We start from the raw sequence: 26307 nt of genomic DNA, 5'->3' as shown, positions 1-26307 counted from the left end.
GGGCTGCAGGGTTGGTTCAACATCCGCAAATCAATCAATGTGATAGAACACATTAATAAAAGAAAGAACAAGAACCATATGATACTCTCCATAGATGCTGAAAAAGCATTTGACAAAGTACAGCATCCCTTCCTGATCAAAACTCTTCAAAGTGTAGGGATAGAGGGCACATACCTCAATATTATCAAAGCCATCTATGAAAAACCCACCGCAAATATCATTCTCAATGGAGAAAAACTGAAAGCTTTTCCGCTAAGGTCAGGAACACGGCAGGGATGTCCATTATCACCACTGCTATTCAACACAGTACTAGAAGTCCTAGCCTCAGCAATCAGACAACAAAAAGAAATTAAAGGCATCCAAATTGGTAAAGAAGAAGTCAAACTATCACTCTTCGCAGATGATATGATACTATATATGGAAAACCCAAAAGACTCCACTCCAAAACTGCTAGAACTTGTACAGGAATTCAGTAAAGTGTCAGGATATAAAATCAATGCACAGAAATCAGTTGCATTTCTGTCCACCAACAACAAGACAGAAGAAAGAGAAATTAAGGAGTCAATCCCATTTACAATTGTACCCAAAACTATAAGATACCTAGGAATAAACCTAACCAAAGAGGCTAAGAAACTATACACAGAAAATTATAAAGTACTCATGAAAGAAATTGAGGAAGACACAAAGAAATGGAAAAATGTTCCATGCTCATGGATTGGAAGAATAAATATTGTGAAAATGTCCATGCTACCTAAAGCAATCTACACATTTAATGCAATTCCTATCAAAATACCATCCATTTTTTTCAAAGAAATGGAACAAATAATCCTAAAATTTATATGGAACCAGAAAAGACCTCGAATAGCCAAAGGAATATTGAAAAAGAAAGCCAAAGTTGGTGGCATCACAATTCCGGACTTCAAGCTCTATTACAAAGCTGTCATCATCAAGACAGCATGGTACTGGCACAAAAACAGACACATAGATCAGTGGAACAGAATAGAGAGCCCAGAAATCGACCCTCAACTCTATGGTCAACTCATCTTCGACAAAGCAGGAAAGAATGTCCAATGGAAAAAAGACAGCCTCTTCAATAAATGGTGCTGGGAAAATTGGACAGCCTCATGCAGAAAAATGAAATTGGATCACTTCCTTACACCACACACGAAAATAGACTCCAAATGGATGAAGGACCTCAATGTGAGAAAGGAATCCATCAAAATCCTTGAGGAGAATGCAGGCAGCAACCTTTTCGACCTCAGCCATAGCAACATCTTCCTAGGAACAACGGCAAAGGCAAGGGAAGCAAGGGCAAAAATGAACTATTGGGATTTCATCAAGATCAAAAGCAAAAGCTTTTGCACAGCAAAGGAAACAGTTAACAAAACCAAAAGACAACTGACAGAATGGGAGAAGATATTTGCAAACGACATATCAGATAAAGGGCTAGTATCCAAAATCTATAAGGAACTTAGCAAACTCAACACCCAAAGAACAAACAATCCAATCAAGAAATGGGCAGAGGACATGAACAGACATTTCTGCAAAGAAGACATCCAGATGGCCAACAGACACATGAAAAAGTGCTCCACGTCACTCGGCATCAGGGAAATACAAATCAAAACCACAATGAGATATCACCTCACACCAGTCAGAATGGCTAAAATTAACAAGTCAGGTAATGACAGATGCTGGCGAGGATGCGGAGAAAGGGGAACCCTCCTCCACTGTTGGTGGGAATGCAAGCTGGTGCAACCACTCTGGAAAACAGCATGGAGGTTCCTCAAAATGTTGAAAATAGAACTACCCTATGACCCAGGAATTGCACTACTGGTATTTACCCTAAAGATACAAACATAGTGATCCGAAGGGGCACGTGTACCCGAATGTTTATAGCAGCAATGTCTACAATAGCCAAACTATGGAAAGAACCTAGATGTCCATCAACAGATGAATGGATAAAGAAGATGTGGTATATGTACACAATGGAATACTATGCAGCCATCAAAAGAAATGAAATCTTGCCATTTGCGACGACGTGGATGGAACTAGAGCGTATCATGCTTAGTGAAATAAGTCAATCAGAGAAAGACAACTATCATATGATCTCCCTAATATGAGGACATGGAGAAGCAACATGGGGGGTTAGGGGGATAGGAGAAGAATAAATGAAACAAGATGGGATTGGGAGGGAGACAAACCATAAATGACTCTTAATCTCACAAAACAAACTGGGGGTTGCTGGGGAGAGGTGGGATTGGGAGAGGGGGAGGGGGCTATGGACATTGGGGAGGTTATGTGCTATCGTGAGTGCTATGAAGTGTGTAAACCTGGCAATTCACAGACCTGTACCCCTGGGGATTAAAATACATTATATGTTTATTAAAAAAAAAAAATTGGAAGGGGAGGCGAGCCATAAGAGACTATGGACTCTGAAAAACAACCTGAGGGTTTTGAAGGGTCAGGGGTGGGAGGTTGGGGGAACAGGTGGTGGGTAATAGGGAGGGCACGTTTTGCATGGAGAACTGGGTGTTGTGCAAAAACAATGAATACTGTTACGCTGAAAAAATAAATAAAATGGAAAAAAAAAACTAAAAGGCAACCTACAGAATGGAGAAGATATTTGGAAATGACATATTTGATAAAAGTTTAGCATCCAAAATATATAAAGATTTTATGAAACTCAATACCCAAAAAAACAAACCCCAGTTAAAAAATGTGCAGAAGACATGAATAGACATTTTTCCAAAGGAGACACACAGATGATCAACAGACACGTGAAAAGATGCTCAACATCACTCATCATCACGGAAACACAAATCAAAACTATGAAGAGATATTACATCTGTCAGAATGGCTGAAATTAACAACTCAGGAAATAAGAGATGTTGGTACAGATGTGGAGAAAAAGGAACCTTCTTGCACTCTTGGTGGGAATACAAACTGATGTAGCCACTGTGGACAACAGTATGGAGGTTCCTCAAAAAATTAAAAATAGAACTACCCTAGGGGTGCCTGGGTGGCTCAGTGGGTTAAACCTCTGCCTTTGGCTCGGGTCATGATCTAAAGGTCCTGGGATCAAGCCCCACATTGGGCTCTCTGCTCAGCGGAGAGCCTGCTTCCCCCTCTCTCTCTCTGCCTGCCTCTCTGCCTACTTGTGATCTCTCTCTCTGTCAAATAAATAAATAAAATATTTTAAAAAATAGAACTACCCTATACTCAAGCAGTTGCACTACTAGATATTTACTCAAAGAATATAAAAATTGCTAATTTAATATCAAAATTTTAATGGAAAATTTAATCTATTTCTATTTATTTCACAATAAACTAACATGTCCAAAATAGAATTCCTCCTTATACATTTTTTTTCTCCAGTAGTTATCATCTCAATAAATGATACTGACATCCATCTAAATCCCAGGATACTGGTCACCATTTCTCCCTCCTGCATACTTTGAAAATTCAATCCATCAGCAAATCCTGTTGGCTATACCTCCAAAGCAAATTTCAGTTCTACATCTCCCTGTCTTCCTTTATCATTTTTCTTCACTTAGATTCTCACAGTGTTCCATCTATTGTCTCCTTTTATTGAATTTTTCATTTAGGAGCCAGACTTATATCTTTAAAATGTAAATCAGACAATGAATTCTTATGCTTAAAACCTTTCTATGGATTCTTACTGCATTTCAAATTAAATCAAACTTTTTATGTTTTTTCACATAGGACTTACTCTGTTTTACTTCTGCATCCTTCTCCAACCTCATGTCAAACTCTCTCTCAGTTTCTCCAGCTCATCCACACTGGCCTGTTATATCTTTGAACCAGTCAAGTTCATCTTTACTTTAAGACTTTTGTGTATGTGTTTCCTTTGCTTAAAATAATTTTCAACCCACTTTTAGTTATCTTGACTCTTCTTTATATATAATGCCTCAGCTTACATATACCTCAGTCATGAGGCTTTCTTCTACAACTAATCTATTTAAATAAGTTACTCTACCTTAATTCGGTAGAGTTATCACAATGGCATTCAGGCAGAAGACATTCCCATGGCTATTCCCAGCAAGACAAAATTTAAAGGATTCTATGAATTGACTTAACTTTCAGATATTTTATTTTCCCAGGGTTTATGAAAATCTCCCAGTTGCCAAGCAAAGGAGCAAAGAAAGCTTACTGTAATGTTTAATCAAGACCATAAACCATAAATCTTTAAGGCCACTTCTCTTTCCCTGTGTTATAAACATTTCTCTGAATGGTAAAATGTGCAGTGGTAAAAAATGCAGGGTATTTTGGCTCTGTTAGGATGAATGTAGATAAATGGTGGAGTAGACAAGTAGAAATAACTCATTTAATAAATTCATATGAACAAAATCAAAGACTTCATCACCCTCTTTTTTTTTTTCCTTACAATGGAATATTACTCAGCCATAGAAAAGAATGAAGTTTTCCATTTGCAACAACATGGATAGAACTAGAGTGTCATGCTAAGCAAAATAAGCCAGTCAGAGAAAGACAAATTCCATATGATTTCATTTATATGTGAAATTTAAGAAACAAAACAGATAAACATAGGGGGGAAGAAGGGAAATAAACCAGAAAACAAACTCATAACTGTAGAGAACAAACTGAGGGTTACTGGAGGGGAGGAAGGTTGGGGGGGGATGGGCTAAATGGGTGATGGGTATCAAGGCATGTACTTGTTGTGATGAGCACTGGGTGTTGTATGTAACTGATGAATCATTAAATTCTACACTGAGAGTAATATTATCCTTTATTTTAACTAACTGGAATTTTAGAAACTTGAAAATTAAAACTGCACTACTCTTTTTAAAAGATTTATTTATTTTTAAAGAGAGACAGAGAGAGTGGGGGGAGGGGCAGAAGGAGAGAATCCTCAAAAAGACTTCCCACTGGGGTGCCTAGGTGGCTGGGGTGCCTAGGTGGTTAAGTGTCTGCCTTGGGCTCACATCACAAGCCCAGGGTCTTGGGATCAAGCCCTGCAGGAAAACTGATTCTCCCTCTCTTCCCCACTTACGCCTGCTCTCACCATCTCTGTCTCTCTCTCTCAAAAAAATAAATACATTAATTAATTAATTAAATCTTTCAAAGAAGAAGAAGAAGGAGAAGATGACGATGACTCACTGCTGAGTGCAGAGCCTGATGTTGGCCTTGATCCTGGGACCTGAGATCATGATCTGAGTTGAAATCAAGAGTCAGCTGGTTAACAGACTGAGCCACAAGGTGCCTTAAGACTATCACTCTTAAGAAGGTTATGATGAGAGCAAAGCTAAGAAAACATGAGAAAGAAATGTTGAATGCAAGAAAAAAAGTCTTAAAAACATATTGAAATTTGAGCAATTATTTTCAGAAATTTTAACGTTCATCTCTAAAATGCTTTATCTTCTCTTAAAAGCAATCACTTTCAAAGTGTCAAACCTGCATCAGTTCTAATGCTAATCCTCATAGTTACTTGCTAACTAGATTTTTTTAATACTATCAAAATTTTCAATATACATTTGATAAAAATATATTGACAAAGCTCATATAATTTTATAACTTTAAGTGAACATTAGCCAATGAGGTAAATAAACTCAAATCACATCTTGACCTATTTTTCAAATTTTAGTAAATGCTCATTATTTTATGTCATAAATTTAATATTTTCTACCTCCTACTAACAAAAAAGAGAAATTACTTGCTATATGTTGTAATTTCTGTTATGTTTCATTACTATGTATTAGCATTAATACATAGGAAACATTTTATCATGTCTAACAAAATCATCATTATTACAGATTTCTATTATCAATTTTTGTTTGTTTTTCCCAAAAGCCAACTATTAGAATTTGACTTTGTGCTCATGCATATTTAAGGCTTATAATATCTTTTGTCATGCTCAAACATAAATAATATTAGTTATTGATATGGCATTATTAAAAATTAAGCAGAAAAACTATAATAATATATTATCTCATTTTTATAAAGTATAAAATTTGATTAGATAATTTCTATATCTTTTTAACATTCACTGATTTTACTAAATTATCTTTCACAGTTTATACTATGATTCACTTCTTAGTGATTTTCTAATACTTACTGAAATGCTTTATTAACATTTGCCTAAAATTAAAAATGAAGTACTTTTCTAAAATACTGTAGGACTAGTCTGTATATTTGAAATGCCAGTGAAGATTTGATTTACCAACTTAAATAACAAGGGAAATATTTTCCACAAGTTGAATATGCTAATGCTACAGCTCCAAGATTTAAATAAAAATAGATTTTGTGCACAGTAAGAAAAAAACCTTGTATTAGGAATATTGTATTGGTAACTGTAATATATAATAACATTTTGATTTTGCAAAATTTTCTGAGCTTTTTGTATTAAATGTGAAAATGAGTAACCAATCATCAACATTATTTTTAACAATATAGCATTTGAGAATTCAGTTAGGAACTTCCTAATGTATTGACATATAACTTCTATGATGTTCAAAGAAATAAAATTGCTCTAATACAGTTCCTTCAATTACTATTTAATTATGTATGTTAAGTAGTTTACTCAAAGCTTACAAATATTAAAATGAAAAATAATGATGGAATTGACTGACTCTAGCAAAGTATTATATTTAACCATTGACATATAAATTAACTGAAGTGTTAAAAAAAAAACAAACACAAAACTATTCATCTCATTAAGAGGTGAATTTCCTGGGGTACCTGGGTGGCTCAGTTGGTTAAGCATCTGCCTTTGACTCCGGTCATGATTCCAGGGTCCTGGGATCGAGTCCCACATTGGGCTCCCTGCTCAGTCAGGAGCCTGCTTCTTCCTCTTTCTCTGATACTCCCCTAGCTTGTGCTCTTTCTCTCTCTATGTGTCAAATAAATAAATCAAATCTTTGAAAAAAGGGGTGCACTTCCAAACATACACATTTGCATTGGACATATTTAAGAGTATTGCAACTATTTTATTTTAAAATGTCAATATATGCTATATTACAGAAATTATATTTTCTGTTAGTATTTAGGCTCCTATGAAGAAATTAGATGTCATTTAAAAACATGCTGGAGGTCCGTACCAGTTTAAAATTTCTTGAGGGAGTTGTGAGCAAAAATTGTTTGGAGACCACTACTTTTTTTTTTTTTTTTAACCAGATAGTTTGTTTTCTTCACAGTAGTTAGCATTTTACAGTAGATTACTTTATTGTTCAGAGGTTCTCAGATGTACATAATAGGCTGCTTTCCGATTGGTTTGGGAGAGCATGGACATTATTAGAACTATTTTGGACAACTTTCAGAATTCCCGGAAGGACTCAAGACCCCCAGGCTGTATTAAACTGGTAACAATTCTCAACCATGCTGTGTGTGTGGTCTTCTCTGGCAATAGCATCCTGCCACCATCACTCAGTCATTTGACACTTTGACCTGGAGGTCCAGCACTGCCGCCCTGGGTTTCACCTGCCTCTGCCCCATCTGCCACGTGACTGGTTCTCCCCCCCACATTTACCTCTTCTAGTTGCTCATTTGTTTGGATGCAAATGATGCGTGAGATTTAGATTGTGTACCTTAGTTACAGAAATTGAGTATATGAATTTTTTGTTCTTTCTCTTTCTTTCTTTTTAAAGATTTATTTATTTGAGAGAGAGAAAGAGAGAACAGTGGGAGGTACAGACAGGAAGAAAGAGATAAGCAGATTCTGAGCTAAGCCTAGAACCCACCACAGGGCTTGATCCCATGACCCCAAGATCATGACCTGAGCTGTAATCAAGAGTCCCTTAACAAATTGAGCCACCCAGCCCCCCCAGGTTCTATATTGGGAAGCCAGAACTCATAATATAGAAAATTACTAAAAATCAAGAAGACAGGTGATGATTCTGGATAAGTGTGAAGGAAAAAAGATGTCACTGTCTTTTGCAAAGGGGAGTGAGTTCCTTAAAAGCTATGCCTTTGTCTTTTTCACTCCATCTACCACATTGAGGAGCCCATACTTTCAAGGATAAATTGTGTCACTTCCCTTGTGTGGATTTAGAAAACAGAACTGGGATGCGGAGAGATTTTTCTCTGGCAACATCAACGAGCCGTATGTTTGCAATAGGTCAACTGCTTCATATTTTGGTTGTCACAGTTCAGGCCTCTGAGCTATGAGACACAGGAGGAAAGAAATAAAAATATATTCTTTGCCTTTCTTTATGTGGATGCTGATGGTTTTTCATGAGAGAAGCATAGGAAGGCCCAAATTGTCAATTTACACTCAGTTTTAGGGACAATACATGGTATACCGCCAGTTTTTAAATTAAGCATTCGTTGAAGGCTCTTTAGAATATGCTGGGCTGAGCACTGTTCGAACATGTGTATTTTATTTCTTCCATGTACTCACTCAATTTATTCTAATTTCTCATATCCTGGGCATTGTTAACCTATTTATCATACCATTCTATTAGCCCAAGGTAAATGAAAATTGATCTTGCATTCTTTTCATTTCCAAAAACATGTATTCTTACTAAAACCACACTTGCAACTAAGAAGACACTAAAAAGTGACACTAAAAAGTGTTCTTGTATTTATAGCATATTACAAAGCCAGCTTCCTATACTTATTGGTGTTCACATTACATTGTCCTTTGTTATGGATTGAGTTGTGTCCCCCCAACTCCCTAATTCGTATGTTGCAGTCCTAACCTCTAGTACCTCAGGATGTGGGCTATTTGGAAATATGTAGCTAACGAGGATGGGTCCTCATCAGATATGACCTGTGTTCTTATGAAAAGGGAAACTTGAATACGGACACGTGTTTAAATGTCACGTGAACATCAAGGCAGAGATTGGGGTGATGCACGGGGTGAAGACGAGGAATGCTAACTAGGGACAGCACACCACCAGAAGCTAGGAGAGAGGCATGGAACAGATCTTCTTATAGCCCTCAACAGGCACCAACCCTGCTGACACTTTGTTGGTCTTCTAGTTTCCAGAATCGTGAAACAATGCATTTCTGTTTCAACCACTTGGTTTGTCACAGCAGCCCTAGCAAATGAATAAAACCTTGTCTGACACCAGCTCTCTTCGTGTTTTCTTTTGTACACGTGTCTCTGTCACCTTGAACTTTTTTTTAAATCTCTAGAAATTGAAATTTATTTTTACATCCTACTTCAGCTTCAGGAGAGATGCTATCAGACACATCATGTAAAGACAATTTGTGGGACCACTGTGCTAGATTTCAGCTTTTCTAGGGAACTAAGGAAAAAGGATAAAGCTTTGGGGGCTCCTGGGGGGTTCAGGTGGTTAAGCGGTTGACTCTTGGTATCAGCTCAGGTCATGATCTCAGGGCTGTGAGACTGAGCCCCACATTGCTTTTCATGCTTTGAGGAACTGATCATTTCATCTAGGCTATAAAGTGTGTGGGCATAGAGTTGTTCAGAATATTCTCATATTTTCCTTTTAATGTCATAGGATCAATAGTGATAGGCCATCTTTCCTCTTCTTATTGCTTTTCTTTTCAAGAGGGAGAGAGAATAAGTGAGTGTAAACAGGGAGGGACAGGCAGAGGAAAGAGAGAATCACAAGCAGGCTTCCTGTGCAGCACAGAACCCCATATGGGTCAATCTAATGACCCTGAGGTCATGACATGAGCCAAAATCAAGAGTACGATGCTTAAATTACTTAAGATGCTTAACCTACAGTCGAGCCACCCACTCACCCTAGCCCTTTTTCTTATATTAATAATTTGTATCTCTTCTATTTTTTCTTAATCTGGCTAGATGTTTATCAATTTTATTGATCTTTTAAAGAACCATCTTTTGATTTTGTTAAGTTTATTTTCCTTTTGTTTTTAATTTTATTGATTTCTGCTTCAATTTTTATTCTTTTCTTCTGCTTTCTTTATACTTGAATTCATCTTGTCTCTTCTTTCATGGAAGCTTAGGTTATTTATTTGAGATCTTGTCTCTACTTTCATGGACGCTTTCATGGAAGTTTAGGTTATTTATTTGAGACCGTTCTTCTTTCCAAATTTATGTACTTGATGTTGTAAACTTCTCTCTTGGCAGTAGTTTTGCTGTATCTCTACAAATTTTGATGTTATATTTTTATTTTCATTTAATTCAAAAATTTATAAACTCTTTAAGACTTCTTATTTGACCTATGTGTTATTTATAAGATTATTGTTTAATTAACAAATATTTGAGGATATTTTCCACACCTTTCTATCATTGAGCTCTAATTTAATCCCTGTGGTCTGAGAATATATTTTGTGTGATTTCTTTTAAATTTGTTAAAGCTGTGTTTGATGGCTATGAATGTGGTCTCTTGGTAAATGTACCATATGAGCTTGAGAAGAATATATATTTTGCTGTTGTTGGATAGAATAGTTTATAAATGTCAGTTATATCAAGATGTTCAGGTCAACTATATCTTTACTGATTTTATGCTTGTTTGGTTTATCAATTAATGAAAGATGGAGGTTGAAGTTTCCAAAATTAATAGTGGACTTGCCCCTTATCTATTTCTCCTTTCAGTTCTATCTGTTTTCAATTCTCTCTCTATCTATCTATTAGTCTTTTCCTCATTTATTTAATGCTCTGTTGTTAGGTACATTCATATTTAGATTTTTAGGTCTTCCTGGGGAATTATTCTTTTTAGGATTATTTAATCCTAATAATCAATAATCCTAGGATTATTTAACCCATGGTAATTTTTGTTGTTTTGAATTCTATTTTGCTAGAAATTAATATAACTACTCCAGCTTTCTTTTGATTAATGTTTTCTCCATGCCTTTACCTTTAAATTATCTGAATTTTATATTTAAAATTGGTTTTCGGGGCACCTGGGTGGCTCAGTGGGCTAAAGCCTCTGCCTTCGGCTCAGGTCATGATCTCAGGGTCCTGGGATCGAGCTCCACATCAGGCTTTCTGCTTGTCAGGGAGCCTGTTTCCTCCTCTCTCTCTGCCTGCCTCTCTGCCTACTTGTGATCTTTGTCTGTCAAATAAATAAATAAAATCTTAAAAAAAAATTGGTTTTCATGTGAACAAAATAGAGTAGGTCTTTGTTTTTTTTAGTCCACTTTGATGACCTCTGTCTTTCTGCTGGCATATGTAACCATTTACATTTAGTGTGATGATTGATATAGTTGGATGAATATCTTTATTATTATTATTCCAAAAAATAATTAAAAAGAGAAAAAAGATGTTGAATTCCAATTTAAAAAGAATTCCTATTCTACTGACATATCTTCAAACTCACGGATTCTTTCCTTGGTACTATCTAGTTTACTGATCAAAAAACATTCTTCATTTCTATTATACTATCTTTATTTCTATTATTTCCCTTTGATTCTTTCTGAATATTCCATATTTCTGCTAATATTATCTGTTTGTTCAAGCATGTTGTTTACTTTTTTCTTTTGGAACCCTTAACAATTATTTAAGCTATGTAAGTAGTCAGTATGAGAATTCTAATATCTGTCTCATATATGAGTATGGTGCCGGTGCTTGCTTTTTCTGTTCAGGCTCTGAAATTTTTTTCTTTTTGGCTTGTCTTGTACTTTTTATGGAAACTGAACATTGCCTCAATAACAGAAACTACAGTAAATAGGCCTTTACTATGAGAATTTATTAATCTGGCTAAAAGTTGGGATGTATTTAATACTACCATGGTGCCAGAGGTTTCACTTTCCTCTGTTGTCTTTCTTTTTGTCTCCCCTCTTGAGTCTGGGTTTCTTTTAAGTATTCCTCCTCTGAGGGAGTCTGTGCTTTGTAGTTCTGTTAGTTGTTACCCACTGTTATTGTCCCAGAGCCCTGTTGATATGGTGGTCAGTTGTAGGAGACTGGAAGTGTTCTGTAATCTTATGATTAAATCTTCATTGTTTAGTTGGCCTGGGTCTCTGTGTTATGTGTCTCACAGGCATTTCTCAAGTTATACAGCTTTTCTCCTCCTTATATAAGAAAAGAAGTCTAGAAGAGGCTGGAGTGGAAGAAATAATCTTGAGCTGGGATCAAACTCTGGCAAAATCTTTTCCTTAGAGAACAGACTTTTTTAATGGAGAATTATCTAGACAGTGTCACAATGATTACTCTTCCCTTTTTCCTGCCAGAGCCCAGAGGGTATCTTTCTAGGATCTCCATCATGAGAATATAGTGAGGTTACTAAAGGCAAACCAATGAAAATGTAAGAAACTCACTAAGACTGCAGCTCCTTGAGATTCCTTATTCTAAGACTAGTCCATAGTCTGCCTCCAGAAAATCATCAAAATTACCACTGAAGTGTTCCTACCAGTGTGTGTCTCTAAAAGCTTCTGTTCTTTAAAAATAATGACAATAAGAAGTAATAATAACAGTCATGGTATTAGTTCTAAAGGCAGAGTTGCTTTAGATTTACATACATATTAAACAATGTCTTTGCTTGCCATTCTTTCTTTCATTTCAGAGATCTTTCTTATTCTTTCTGGGACATTTTTTTTTTCCTAAAGTATATTCTTCTGTAGTAGTGGTTTATTCTCTCATTTATATGTTTATCTGAAAACAAATCTTAATTATATTCTTTATTTATTTAGAAAGAGTGTGTGAGCAAGGGGATGGCAGGAGGGGAAGAGGGAGAGGGAGAAAATCCTAAGCAGGCTCCACACTCAGCTAACTGCCCCATGTGGGCTCAATCTCACAAGCCTGAGATCATGACCTAAGCCAAAATCAAGAGTTGGACACTTGACTGACTGAGCCACCCAGAAACCCCCTCCCCACTCTTGATCATATTTTCATTCTATAATGATAGTTCTTTACAGGCTACAATTTCAGATTAATGTATACTTTCCAGCAAAATGTTGAAGGTTTTATTATATTTTCTTTTGGCTTCCCTCTGTGCCATTGACAATATTTTTGTTAGCCTAAAGTCATTCCTTTGTAAGGCATCTCCATCTTCTCCTTTTCTGTTTCTCTTCCTTCTTCCTTTTCATCTCCTTCTCTTTCTCTGCTTCATCATTTTCTTCTCTGCCTTTAAATATTTCTCTGTCTTCTTACAAGCTCAGAAATTCTTTGTAGAGGACATCTCTCATAGTTTATACAGTATCTAATTGTACTATAGTCAAAGGGCCCCTTTTATTGTTTTGCCTGCGATGTGTCACACTTCTTTTGCAATGCTAGCCTCCACTCATCCTTTTACTGAAACATTTATGAAATTGTTCCCATGTGCCAGCATTCTACATTAAGTTGCCCCATTTAATTCTTTCAGCAATGGTATGAAGTTAAGGATTGTTACTGTCTTTATTTTACAGAAGAAAAAAATAATGAGCTGAGACATGCTAAGTAAGTGAAAGGTTTGGACTCTGAGCCCAGATCTGTCTGGCCCCAGAGTCATCTCTCTTAATATCACCACCCTAGGACCCCTGGGTGGTTCAGTGGGTTAAGCCACTGCCTTTGGCTCAGGTCATGATCTCAGGGTCCTGGGATCAAGTCCCGCATCAGGCTCTCTGCTCAGCAGGCCTCTCTGCCTATTTGTGATCTGTCTTTGTCAAATAAATAAAATCTTTAAAAAAAAAAAATATCACCACCCTATGACCTTTCAACATAAATTCTCAGCCTGGCTTATCTACTTATTTTTCTTCATTTGAATTTCCCCAGTTGTTACTAGCTAAACTATGAATTTCACTGATAATAATCATTTAGTTATTTTCATTTTAACTGACATATACTTTTTTCTTTCCACATGTGGCATTGGACTCTCAAGAGCATAAAATGTATCATTTGCCATGCTCAATGGTACCATCTAATTCAGTGTTATGAACAAATAAAGTATAAATAGTAAATACTATTTCAGTCATGAAAAAAATCCAATTATGTATCAAATCTTGATAGGAACTGGTAGATTCTATTTTCTGAATAAACCTATCAATCAGAATTTTATATAATTATTTTGAATTAAAATACATGTATATGTGGGCACCTGGGTGGCTCAGTCAGTTAAGTAACCGACTGATTTAGCTCAGGTCGTAATCTCTGTGTCATGAGTCGAGCTTTACATTGGACTCTGTACTGAGTGTGAAGCCTGCTTACAATTCTCTCTCCCTCTGCCCCTCTCAACACACCTCCACTTTCTTTCTCTAGAAACAAATACATAAATAATAAAATAAAAAAGGTATGTATATAACTATTAACCAAAAATAAAAGAAGATCTGCCACTAAGGAGAGTGTCACAAAAGGAAAAGTGATGTTTGGGTTAATAATGAGTCATTAAAATGACTAAAATGATGATTATCTATTTTTTCCCTTGTTAGTATATGTCAATATTTCAGATTATGTTCTACACTTCTAAGATTTTGTTTTAACTGAATTAACTTGTCAATTTTTAAACATACCTAAGGCTTCCACATTTCTCCATGCACCCTGAATGATCATTTTAAAAGCTGGCATCAGAAATTAGTCTGTGACCAGGACCACAGTCAGTGTGGACAAAAAATGTGTTGTTAGCATTACCGTAACAGCCTGACTTCTTTGACATCAACAACATGCTTTTCTTACCGCAATTTGTTCTGCTATATTGTTTCATCATTAGGAGTGCTAGTTTAAAACCCATTTACAAAGCTTATTGCCAAGTATTGTCTAGAACTATTGCAAGAGATTTAGATGTGTGAAGTTTATTTACTTGGTTATTGGACTTTTAACTGCTTTTTGCTTGCCAAGCACAGTTAATACTTGAAAACACCATAACCGAGATGATGAAAGTTCAAGATCCCCATGGCTGTCTTTACTTGCCTACCCTCCCCATCTACCTTTGATTATAGTTCCAGAAAACATACTGCCTCTCAGTAAATTCTTACATTCTTGGAACCGATTCCAGTAAGGCTAATTATGTGGTGGTCTAATCCCGTCTTGCTATGCTCCAAGTTGGCTTTTGATTGTTATTTCAAATAAAATGCTTTTACTGCCTTCCTAATTTGTCCATGTAGTAAAAATCCCAGAATAGTCTCAATGCCTCTTTTTTTGAGATGAGTAAATTCTGTGTGGGGGAAACTGTGGCGAGATTTGGGTGGTTATAGATACCATGCAAAAGAGCTTACAATGAGTGTGTGATTCAGAAGCAGCTAGGCATTCATGTGTGACCGTACACATACTTACCAGCCCTGTGATCAGAGGTGTTGGGAAGAATGGGTGGCAGTCTGGTCACAGTGAGGCAGGGATCTGGGGAATGGGGCCAGAGGGCTGCTGGCCTGCAGGCTTCCTGAGTTCTCAACAGCTTGTAACCACTGTGACGCAAATGTGCTATCAAACTAAAATCAGGAACACAAAAGAATTGACAGAATGATAGCCAAATACAGGGAGGAGTACCCATTCAGAGAGACTGGAAAAGAGTAAAGAAAATTAGAGGTCGGTGTGGGGGAGTACATTTCTCGGCTATTATCAGTACTATTAGCTGTGCATGACGAGATTCCCAAGCAGCCAAACAGCCGGCCTCTCACCCATGGCGAGAATCCGTCCATTCGTGTCATTCAGTTAGAGATGCTGAGAAATGTATTGATCTGCCCTTACTGGACACAGACCAGGTTGTGGCTCGCAAGCCAGTAATACGTTTAGTGTGAATGCAAAGCTTCGTTGTGATTCGGCTCCCTAGTAACCTGCTCCGGGAGACCATGCAGGGCGCTGTATGGTGCAAAGTGTTTCTTGTTTGGTGCAGGCAGCTCTCTCCTTCTCCCTGCTCATCCAGCCCACGAGGACACTCGCTATTCACAACACAGCTCTTTTGACAGCATTTAGAGACCTAAATAATTATATATTGGTTTCGTCCAACAAGAGAAAAAGTTACTTTTGCCTTGCTCTTAAGTACTTCTTTGGTATTTAAAAAATAGTTTGAGGGGCGCCTGGGTGGCTCAGTGGGTTAAAGCCTCTGCCTTCGGCTCTGGTCATGATCTCAGGGTCCTGGAATCCAGCCCCGAATCGGGCTCTCTGCTCAGCAGGGAGCCTGCTTCCTCCTCTCTCTCTCTGCCTGCCTCTCTGCCTACTTGTGATCTCTGTCAAATAAATAAATAAAAATCTTAAAAAAAATAGTTTGGGTTATTTTCTGGGATATAGGATTTAGGAATTGGTACAAGAGTACACACACACACACACACACACACACACACATGCATTATAATGCGTAGGGTCTTTCCTCTCAAATTTTTAGGGTAAAAGCAATCTCATGATACTTACTTGATTTAGCCAAACTTAAAGCATAGCCATAATGGATATTTGTGGGACTAGACTGTAAGTGTTAGGTTCCTCTAGTGTAACATATTGACATTTTCCTGCTACTGACCTGTAAAATTGGTGTTTGTTTGTTTGTTTGTTTTTTAAAGATTGTATTTATTTATTTGACGGAGAGAGAGAGACAGATCACAAGTAGGCAGAGAGGCAGGCAGAGAGAAAGCGGGAAGCAGGCTCCCCGCCGAGCAAAGAGCCCCACGCCAGACTCGATCCCAAGACCCTGAGATCATGACCTGAGTCGAAGGCAGAGGCTTAACCCACTGAGCCACCCAGGCACCCCTTTTTTTTTTTTTAAAGATAAGATAGACAATATTAGCTTCTTATAGTTAAATAAAAAACATGGCTAATTTTAAAATTCTCTATTTCAGATTTGGCCTCCTGGAAATATATTTTCTTGTTAATTTTAATAGATAATTTTAAATGTTTCAGAAAAAATAAACTAGAAAGTTTATAAAAATGATTTTGATAATTTCTTTTTACTTTCATTGTAGTTTACATTTCCAATGAAACTATATCCAAATTTATTATACCTTAAATACATCACTTGTTATTTTTAATTGTTTAGATCACTACTGACATTGGGACAAAAGTTATGTGAAAATTTTAATTATAACAATATATAGTGATTGGAATTCTAAGTATCACTGAGACACCAGCAGAATGATAGATGTGCCAAAATAATTTAATACTCTGTCTTGAATATTTCATAGTATCCTTAGTTAAATAAAATTCACAGCCTTATACATATTTTTCATTTTATTGTTTTGAATGTCCATTAATCAGTGTAGGAGGATGGGGCATATTTTATTAAATAGTTTGTGGTTTTTTTATACCTTCTACGTATATAGACATATGGTACATGAGCCTTCCTTTGTACTCTTGCTCCAGGCCCTGCAAATGTTGGGGCGGTCTAAGTTTTGACAACCTCGATATAATACAAATTTTACCTTTGCTAGATGCTTGAAAAGAGCTGTTTCTCCATGGATGTTTTGTTAAGGTGAAAGTCCTAAAAAGACCGTACTTTCTAATTTATTTTGAATAGAATAAAATATAGAAATCAATTCATACAACATCCTGACGTTGTAAGATACGTTATTTCCAAGTTTTTTTTTTTTATGTTCTTTTTTAAGTATGAGAGATTATTTACAATTCCAGCAAAGATCCTGGATATTGGATTTGGAAGTATCTAGTAATATGCCACGAGAAAAACAGATCTCATGAACAATCTTTATTTCACGGATTATTCATTGTTATTCTGGTTATACATTGTGTCTTTTTATGGGGCAGTTCCATGTGATGTATTTCTTCCATCTAAAGATTGAAGACTGAGACAGTCCACAGAGGACCGTGGTGATGAATCTGTCTCATCAGTCATCTTTTCTCTCTTCCATCCCGTTGGCCGGCCTTCTTGACTCAAGCTTCATGATTCAAGATGCAAGTCTGTCTAATGCTACAAGAGACCCGTGGTGGGGTCACTGTATTCCAATGAATATCTTTGGCAACTGACTCAGCTGAAAACCCCCCTTTTGATATTAACTCCACAGCTTTCACTGAAATGTTCTGTAGTTTTCTTTTCTCTTTCTAATATAAGCCTTTAACGTTCCTGCTTTTAAATTGCTTCAATCTTTACTTTTAAAGAAATCATAACCTGTAATCTTTTACCTAGCTTCCACCTCTCCTGGGCCTGGAGTCAGTGTGTTAAGGTAAGACACTTTGTCATTAGGTAAATGATGTGGTGACTAGTCTTACTGAGCCTTTAACAAGTTCTCTGTGTGATATCTTTACTCTCTGGGCCTCTTACACTGGGAAAGTCTATACAAGTAGTGACCAAATGGACTTTCATGTCTCTTGAAACTCCCACATTTTCTGTATCATTACTATTCTTTCAGATACCTTGGTACTCATTTGATCAGCTAAAGAATAATGGGTAGATAGTTATACCACTGTGTAAGTTGATACGTATAAGAAAAAAGTAAAAAAAAAAAAAGCAAACATTGTTTTCTTCAACTGCCTCTTTCTAATTTCAAGAAATACTTCATTGTTTTAGAATTCTATAATGTAATGTTCTTTTTTTTTTATTTGTGTGATTGCATAAGAATAGATCTTTCCAATCTGCTGCTTAATCTTCATGAATTAGAAGAGCTCTTGTGTATGCAGGACCCTGTATTAATGGTCCCTATTCTATTAAGAAGTTAGTTATTCAGTTCCAAAATACTGCCTTTTTTTTAAATGATCAGAGCTTTATTGATATGTAATCACATATCATACAATTCACTTTTTTAAAGTGTATTTAGTAGTTTCTAAGTATAACCAAAGATAAGCTAAATCCCGTAGTCAATGTGAGACTCCATCATAGTTTTATACAGGGATAGGTTAGTGCAACAAGTTAGAAGCATATCTTATAAATGCTTTGTAATTACACTCCCCCCCAAGCTCTGCAACACACACGTGCGTGCACACACACACTCACGCACACAACCATTTTGTTGAATTGGAGAAAATAGCAAAGATGAGATGGAAGCATGATATTTTTTGTAGCCATGTATTATGTCTGGATCTGAGAAAAGCACGCTGCACTACATCTGGTGTGACATAACAAAATACAGGTCAGAAACTGAGTATGGGTAGAATATACTGAGCAATTATAAAATAAAATAGATCTGTTGGGTGCTAAGATATCCTGGTTTAAGTTGGGAATTTCAAGAGCAACTTTGCACCTCTCTATCTAAACAAACAAACAAATGACCATGTCCATAAAATGTACTTTATTCATTCTTCTCCTAATGCCAAGGTTTATTTTTAGGGACTTCCGTCCTATTTTAAATACTCATCAGTATTTTCAGAGATTTTCAAAAACAGCATTCTTTAAACTAGGGTACAGGTACCCTAGAGTATATAAGAAGGGAAGAATAAGGGGGGCCTGGGTGGCTCAGTCGTTAAGCCTCTGCCTTCCGCTCAGGTCATGATCCCAGGATCCTGGGATCCAGCTTTGCATCGGGCTCCCTCTGGAGCAGGGAGCCTGCTTCTCCCTCTCACTCCTTCTGCTTATGTTCCCTCTCTAGCTGTCTTTCTCTGCCAAATAAATAAATAAATAAATAAAATCTTAAAAAAAAAAAAAGAAGGGAAGAATAATGTGGTAAGAAGGGAAGAATAATAAATTTAAGAGATGAATTCCAAGGGATCAATTACTAGATCTTTAACATTGACTCCAAAATTTTAACTCCTAAAGTAAATCTTGAGAACTCATCTGGAGCCCAAAGATCTCCTTCAAACTCACTCTTCTTTCACATTTGCACAACAATGTCATACCTCTTACTAGTAATATTCAATCCTAACTTTGGCATATGCTTCTGGGTATTAAAACTTTTGTGGCACCAAACAAAGAGATATTTTCAAATATAGGTGATAGTCATGAGAAAATGGGTAACTAATAAATAGGTATGAAATCCTTTTTGCAAGTCTGGTGGTTTTCAATTCTTTATTTTCAAAACATGGAAGGAAGGCAAAATAAAAATGTTAGGCGATACATCATTAAAAATAATGCTGATGGAAGATTACTATGTGGATTTTGCCATAAAACTAGGATGGAACTGAAAGAATTGAGTGAAAGTGCACGAGGAAAACTCTTTGCATTTTTATTTCCTTACTATGTGAACATAGTTTCTCAGCACTTACATCTATAAAAGCAAAAAATAGAGGGCGCCTGGGTGGCTCAGTGAGTTAAAGCCTCTGCCTTTGGCTCAGGTCATGATCCCAGGGTCCTGGGATCGAGCCCCGCATCTCCACGGGGAGCCTGCTTCCTCCTCTCTCTCTGCCTGCCTCTCTGCCTAGTTGTGATTTCTCTCTGTCAAATAAATAAAAAATATTAAAAAAAAAGCAAAAAATAGAAATTGAATTCATGCTGTCTAACCTAGCAAAAAATATACTATTCATAATCATATTAACTCATTGGTGAATAAACAAGTACAAATTAACAATAGATACATTTCCAAAAATGCTTTTTATGATTAATAATTTTTTCAAAATGTGTAATATTTGCATCATTTTGATCAGTTGTGGACTAGTAATCATTGTAATGACTTTTCAACACAAAAGTTTCTATCACTTAGAGACTTATGGGTCAGAGAATTTAACAATTTTAACTTTAATATGTACATATTTTTCTAAAATAAATGTATGAGTGATTCACATAAGACTTTCAAGTGTGAAATTTTATTACATTGGGATAAAACTATGTGGAAACTAGAAAGAAAATTAGCTCATGATGGAAAAAAGACAGATATAAGCTTTAAGACTACTGAAGAGATTGTTTATGCATTTGTAAATGGATAATGTTGAGTATCAAATCACCACAGTATTTAGACTATAGTGGATACATTTATAGGTATTATATAGTTTTTTAAATTCATTATTTATAATCTACTAATTACCTATAATCTACTAATTAATCAGCTAATTAAACTTTTGTTGAAAACTTACTGATAGTAACTTGCAAATAAATGCATTGGGGTATTTTCTTCTATATTCTTTTATCAGTAAAAGAAAAAAAAAACACTTTGGAGACTCTACTCTTTAGTTACTGATGAAATCAGCACATATCCTTCAGTTCCTTTTAAAGATAATAGGTGAATGAGACTGGCTTAGCTAAACTACCCAGAAAACCTCCAGACATCATGATTTCATGAAATTATTAAATATTTTCTCTAACATAGCCTAAACATCAAATGTTTTCCCTTAAATTACATATTTCATGTTTGGTTTTAGAAATTCACTTCATTATTATTCTGGAGTTACTCAGCAAAATGGTGCATTCAAATATATCTTTGGTGCCCTCACCTCTAATTACTGGTGCTCACTGCCACTAACGCCTGCCTTAATACCTGAGCCATGATTTTTTTCATGCTTCTCTGGTTCTCTAGAACTCTGAATTCATCTTGGCCTTGCTGGGCAGTTATTTATACTTCTTTACCCTTTAGTTTACCAAAATCACTGTGGGTTTTTACCAAATTATTACTACTTATTTAATCTATTTGCTTTTTTTTTTTTAAAGATTTTATTTATTTACTTGACAGACAGAGATCACAAGTAGTCAGAGAGGCAGGCAGAGAGAGAGGAGGAAGCACGCTCCCTGCTGAGCAGAGAGCCCGACCCAGGGCTCGATTCCAGGACCCTGAGATCATGACCTGAACTGAAGGCAGAGGCTTAACCCACTGAGCCACTCAGGTGCACCCTAATTTTCTAATTTTTTAGATCCAAGTTTATTAATCTAAGTTTTAAGTGACTAGGTCATAAAAATAATATAATTAGGAATAAATGATCAAATTCCATAGATCCTGGATGGAAAATCACAGAGCTTTGCCTTGATATAGTCCATTTGTCCTCAGAATGACCATTAGTTTAACTGGGAACCAGTCCTGCTGGGGCTGAATCACCACTCCTAAAAGGCTTAGAGTTCAAACTTTACTGACTGACACTATTTAGAAAGTTGTCTTTATTAATACATTGTTGGAAAGGCAGAAAAGTTAAATGTTCATTTCTGCTGGAGAGTTTATTTCCTCTTTGTAAGCCTGAGTTCCAAAATCAGTCTGAAATCAGATTTTGTTGCTAACATTATCATCAAATAAATAAATAAATAAATAAATAAATAAAGGTCATGGTATGTTTCTTAAAGTTGATTTATGCCAGTTCCAGCCATGTTAAGGGAGAAAAAAGATGACAATCAAATGTTGTGCTTGGAGGACATTAATACCTTTCATGTAAACCACCACTCTGAAATACTTTTTTTTTTTAAAGATTTTATTTATTTATTTGTCAGAGAGAGAGAGGGAGAGAGAGAGCAAGCACAGGCAAGCAGAGTGGCAGGCAGAGACAGAGGGAGAATCAGGCTCCTTGCCAAGCAAGGAGCCTCATGTGGGACTCAATCCCAGGACGCTGCGATCATGACCTGATCCAAAGGCAGCCGCTCAACCAACTGAGCCACCCAGGCATCCCTGAAATACTTTTAAAAAAATAGTCATGGGAATTGCAAATATCACTTTATGCTCTGAATCAGATATGAAGGGATCAAATAAAGTGATTTTTGGTAGCTATTTCTCTTTTAATGAGAAAGTGTTTACCAGGTTTTATATACTTTGCATATCATTGTAAGTTCTCTCAAATTATCCTTCATAGAAAATGTTATTGAGCATTATTGTGAAATTATCACAATAGAAAAATGATCTGTAGATATGGCAACCACAAAACAATATGAGTTAGAGAAAGAATATACAGGACCATAGTAAGGGAGTGAAAACCAGCTTAAACTGGGTGAAATTCAAAGAAGAAAGAATGTAGAAGAAGTCGACTTACTCAAAATAAGTCCAAGAAGTTAGGAAAAAAATTAAAATTATATATTGTGCTAAAATAAGACAAAAAGCAATGGACAGATGGTTTTGGAATTGAATGCTTCCATCAACTGTTTTAAGATCATGGGGAGAACATTAATGATCCTGTATAAAATGGAAGACCAGAAAGTCACCTTCTGTAAAATTTTCATTAAAATTATTTTGAGACAAATATCATGATTTCACTCATATGTGTAATTTAAGAAGCAAAACAGATGAATATAGGGGAAGAGAAGGAAAAACAAAATAAGATGAAAACAGAGAGGAAGACAAACCATAAGAGACTCTTAACTCTAGGAAACAAACTGAGGGTGGAAAGAGAGAGGTGGATGAGGGGATGGGTATCTGGGTGATGGACATTAAGGAGGGCACTTGATATAATGAGCACGGGGCATTATACGCAACTGATGAATCTCTAAATTCTACCTCTGAAACTAAAAATCACTATATGTTAATTAAATTAAATTTAAAAAATTTTTTTAAATTCTTGTAACTTTAGATAACTAACTTGTTCTTCATTTTAACTTGCTCTCTTTGTAGAAGCAGATCAATATGTACACTGGATTTTATAAATGGGAATTTATGAAGGATTATGGAGTCGAAGGGAAACTTCAAAGTAAGGTGCAGCCATCATTCATTCACACATTCATCCAATATTCTTTCATTCACTGAACAAATCTATTCTTCAATAACCAGGGACAGAGTCGTGAATAAGCAGATGAGCCTTACTTATATTCTTATGGGGAGGTATAAACAACAAACAAGTAAGTGAGTATGTGAAATGGCCACAAGGGCTCTGCAGAAAGAAGATAGTCAGGGGAAGAGGTACAGAGAATGGAGATGGTCGCATTCATACATAGGATGATGGAGGGAAGGTTTACCCTGAAAATGACTCCTGAGTATGGCTGAAGAAGGTGAGGGGTGACACCTATAGATATCTGGGGCAAGAGTAACTCAGAAACAGCAAATGCAAAAAGTTTCAGATGGTACGCCTGGTATCAGGGCAAGTACTGGCAGTACAGAGCATGCCAAAGGCACATCCTGGGTAGGAAAACCATGAAAAAATGTTCTATTCTATGGACTGGTATGGGATTTCAATCAGGGCCACCCATAGGTTGTATGGAGTCCCAAGCAAGTAATTTCTGTGGGCTCATTTTCAGAAACAATTTGATTGAACTACAGTACATTTTAATGGGCACATACAGGAAGAGTTAGAATAATGGGTAGATAAGAGGCACTTATGTTTATAGTTAGCGATGATCCCAGGTACAGATGAGAAAATGTTTATTATTGAACCTCTTTCCTCCCAGCCTCTAGTACCCAGATATTTCTATAAGGCTCTTTCTGCCATCCTTTTAATTCCAATGTTTTCCTTCATTTGCCTTTCTGCCTAATCACCGGTTCAATCTCTAGCCCGTGGCAAGATTCTGTACAATTGCTGTGGGTTCTTACTGACCAAAGAGTGTGCTTGAAACAGAGACATCAGGTAGGAGACTATTGCAATAATCCAGGAAATAGATGATTATGATCAGCTGTGTCAAATACTGCTGACACATCAAAAATGATGAAGACTGAGAAGTGATTATTGAATCATCAGTCTTTCCTGACTGTTCATGTTGGCCAGTGACTGAATACCACAAGAGATAGGAAATTTCTTGCTAAAGTACTCATTCCGTACTTCTACAGCTCTGGCTGTTATATTTCTGCTTAAGGTATACAATGTCTAAAAATTAATGATGTGTCCATGCACTAGTTTAGTGTTTATCTTCTGATAACACCGCAAAGAACGGATGGGCATGGCAAATCTTCCTTCTTCATTAAACTTGTTAATAAAGGAGAGGGTCAACTGAAAAGGTAGAGACTAGTCCAAATAAACCTTAAATTCCTGTCCACTTTCTCAGTCTCCTAAGAAACTAAGCCATCACTGCCTTATTTATTATTTATTTATTTTGGCCAAGGGCTAGAGACTGAATTGGTGATTTTGGCATTCGGGCAATTAAATAGGCAGTAGAACTAGCAGGATGGTAGAAGGTGGCTCCAGTAAAGACCTGAAGACCAGGGGCTGGAAGTGAAGGTGACTGTATGATAGCTCTTGACACATGCTACAGCCAAGGTGACCCCTGACACTGAACCACACACCCAGTTAGGCAGGAGGTACATGCATGCTTTTTGCATTGGGTCATAGCCAGTCTCAGAATGTGGGTTCATTCAAACTTACGAGTAGAGGTCAACAGGGACATTTTTCAGGCCGTTTCTGACATCAGAAAATAGTTAAGAGAGGCTGTAACTGGAAGGACCCCCGAGAATAACAGCTTCCAGCCCTCTGACAGTAGAAGTATATTCTACATTCAAAACGTGGCCGTTACGTGGTTCAGATGAACTGATGTATGTGACCAATTTTCCTATATAAATATGAGATAGTATGATGATAGTTGAGGGACCATTTTCCTTTACAGCTGTCATGTATTTTATGGCATTTTCCAACCTCACTTGAGATCTTCCTGATGAGTGAGGTACAGAACTCAAAATACCAGTTGCAGCTGCAGACCGTAGATTTTTCTCTGTGTGTTTTATTTTCTTTAAATTCTGTTAAAGAAATAACTTGAGACTTTGGTTCAGGTTATAAATAAGAAGCATCTAGGGATAAGACCCATCCATGAGTCAGCATGAGTCAGTAATTCAGTAAGCCTGGGAACTGGAAATGAGTTGGAATGTAAGAACTTTCTAGCACTTAAATGAATAAAGCTTTTGAACTCCTGAAATTTCAAATGTCTGTGGTTGTCTGTTTGAAGATGATTTTGTAATACAAAGTAATTCAGGGAAAGATCTTTCAGACAGGATGAAAAGTTGCACCCTGTCGTATTAAAAGAATTACTTTACTTGAGTAACTCAAACATGGTGAAATAAGCTAATATCATGTGAAATCCTGCAGCATCCACTGCTAGTGAAAGCTTGGACTGCTTACAATGAAACTTGAAATAAATCATTTCTGGAACAGATTTAAACAAATGTAATATTAAAAAACAAATAGAACTTTCAAATCTTCAAATATTGTAGTTGTATAAAGAGGGGTTTCCACTTATTGAAGGAAGGAGCTACGTTTGGTTTTATTAATATCTTCAGATCTATGGAGGATGGTGATGGTACAGACATACGAATGAATTACTTGTGAATTCCTGTTCTAGAAAAGCAAACAATCAAATAAATAGGCAGATAATTACCCACAACCAACTATTGAGCTAATTAACTTAGAGATACAAACAGGGACATTGAGAGATTGTAAATTGTAAGCAGTAATGACATTCCAAGTGATTAAAACACCAAAGTAACAAAGTCATAGGCCACTCAGAACGGAGGGCACAATTATTCAGAAAGAATACCAGTAGTGCTTTACTGTTAAGTGTCTGCTGAATAGTAGTCCAAGTTATGAGTAAATTCACCTAGCAAGTTAATGATACAAGAGAGACTTTAATTTCAGCTGAGTTTACTCAGTAAACTTTTACGTACCATAATTTTGTTCATCTTCATATGAAATTTGATCACTACCTCATAAGCTGTTTGGAAAAGTAGACAAATTGTTTAGGTGGCTGAGAAATAATTAAATTAAATTTTTTTTTTTCAAACAGTAAGTAAATTAGCTTGGGTAAGTGTAGATAACAATAGACTTGCCATTATTTCTCAAGGTCCTGGTAAAAGTGAGATAGC

The sequence above is a fragment of the Meles meles genome, chromosome 3 (genome assembly GCF_922984935.1).
Source record: "Meles meles chromosome 3, mMelMel3.1 paternal haplotype, whole genome shotgun sequence".
NCBI lineage: Eukaryota > Metazoa > Chordata > Mammalia > Carnivora > Mustelidae > Meles > Meles meles.
This window is presented reverse-complemented; position numbering follows the sequence as displayed.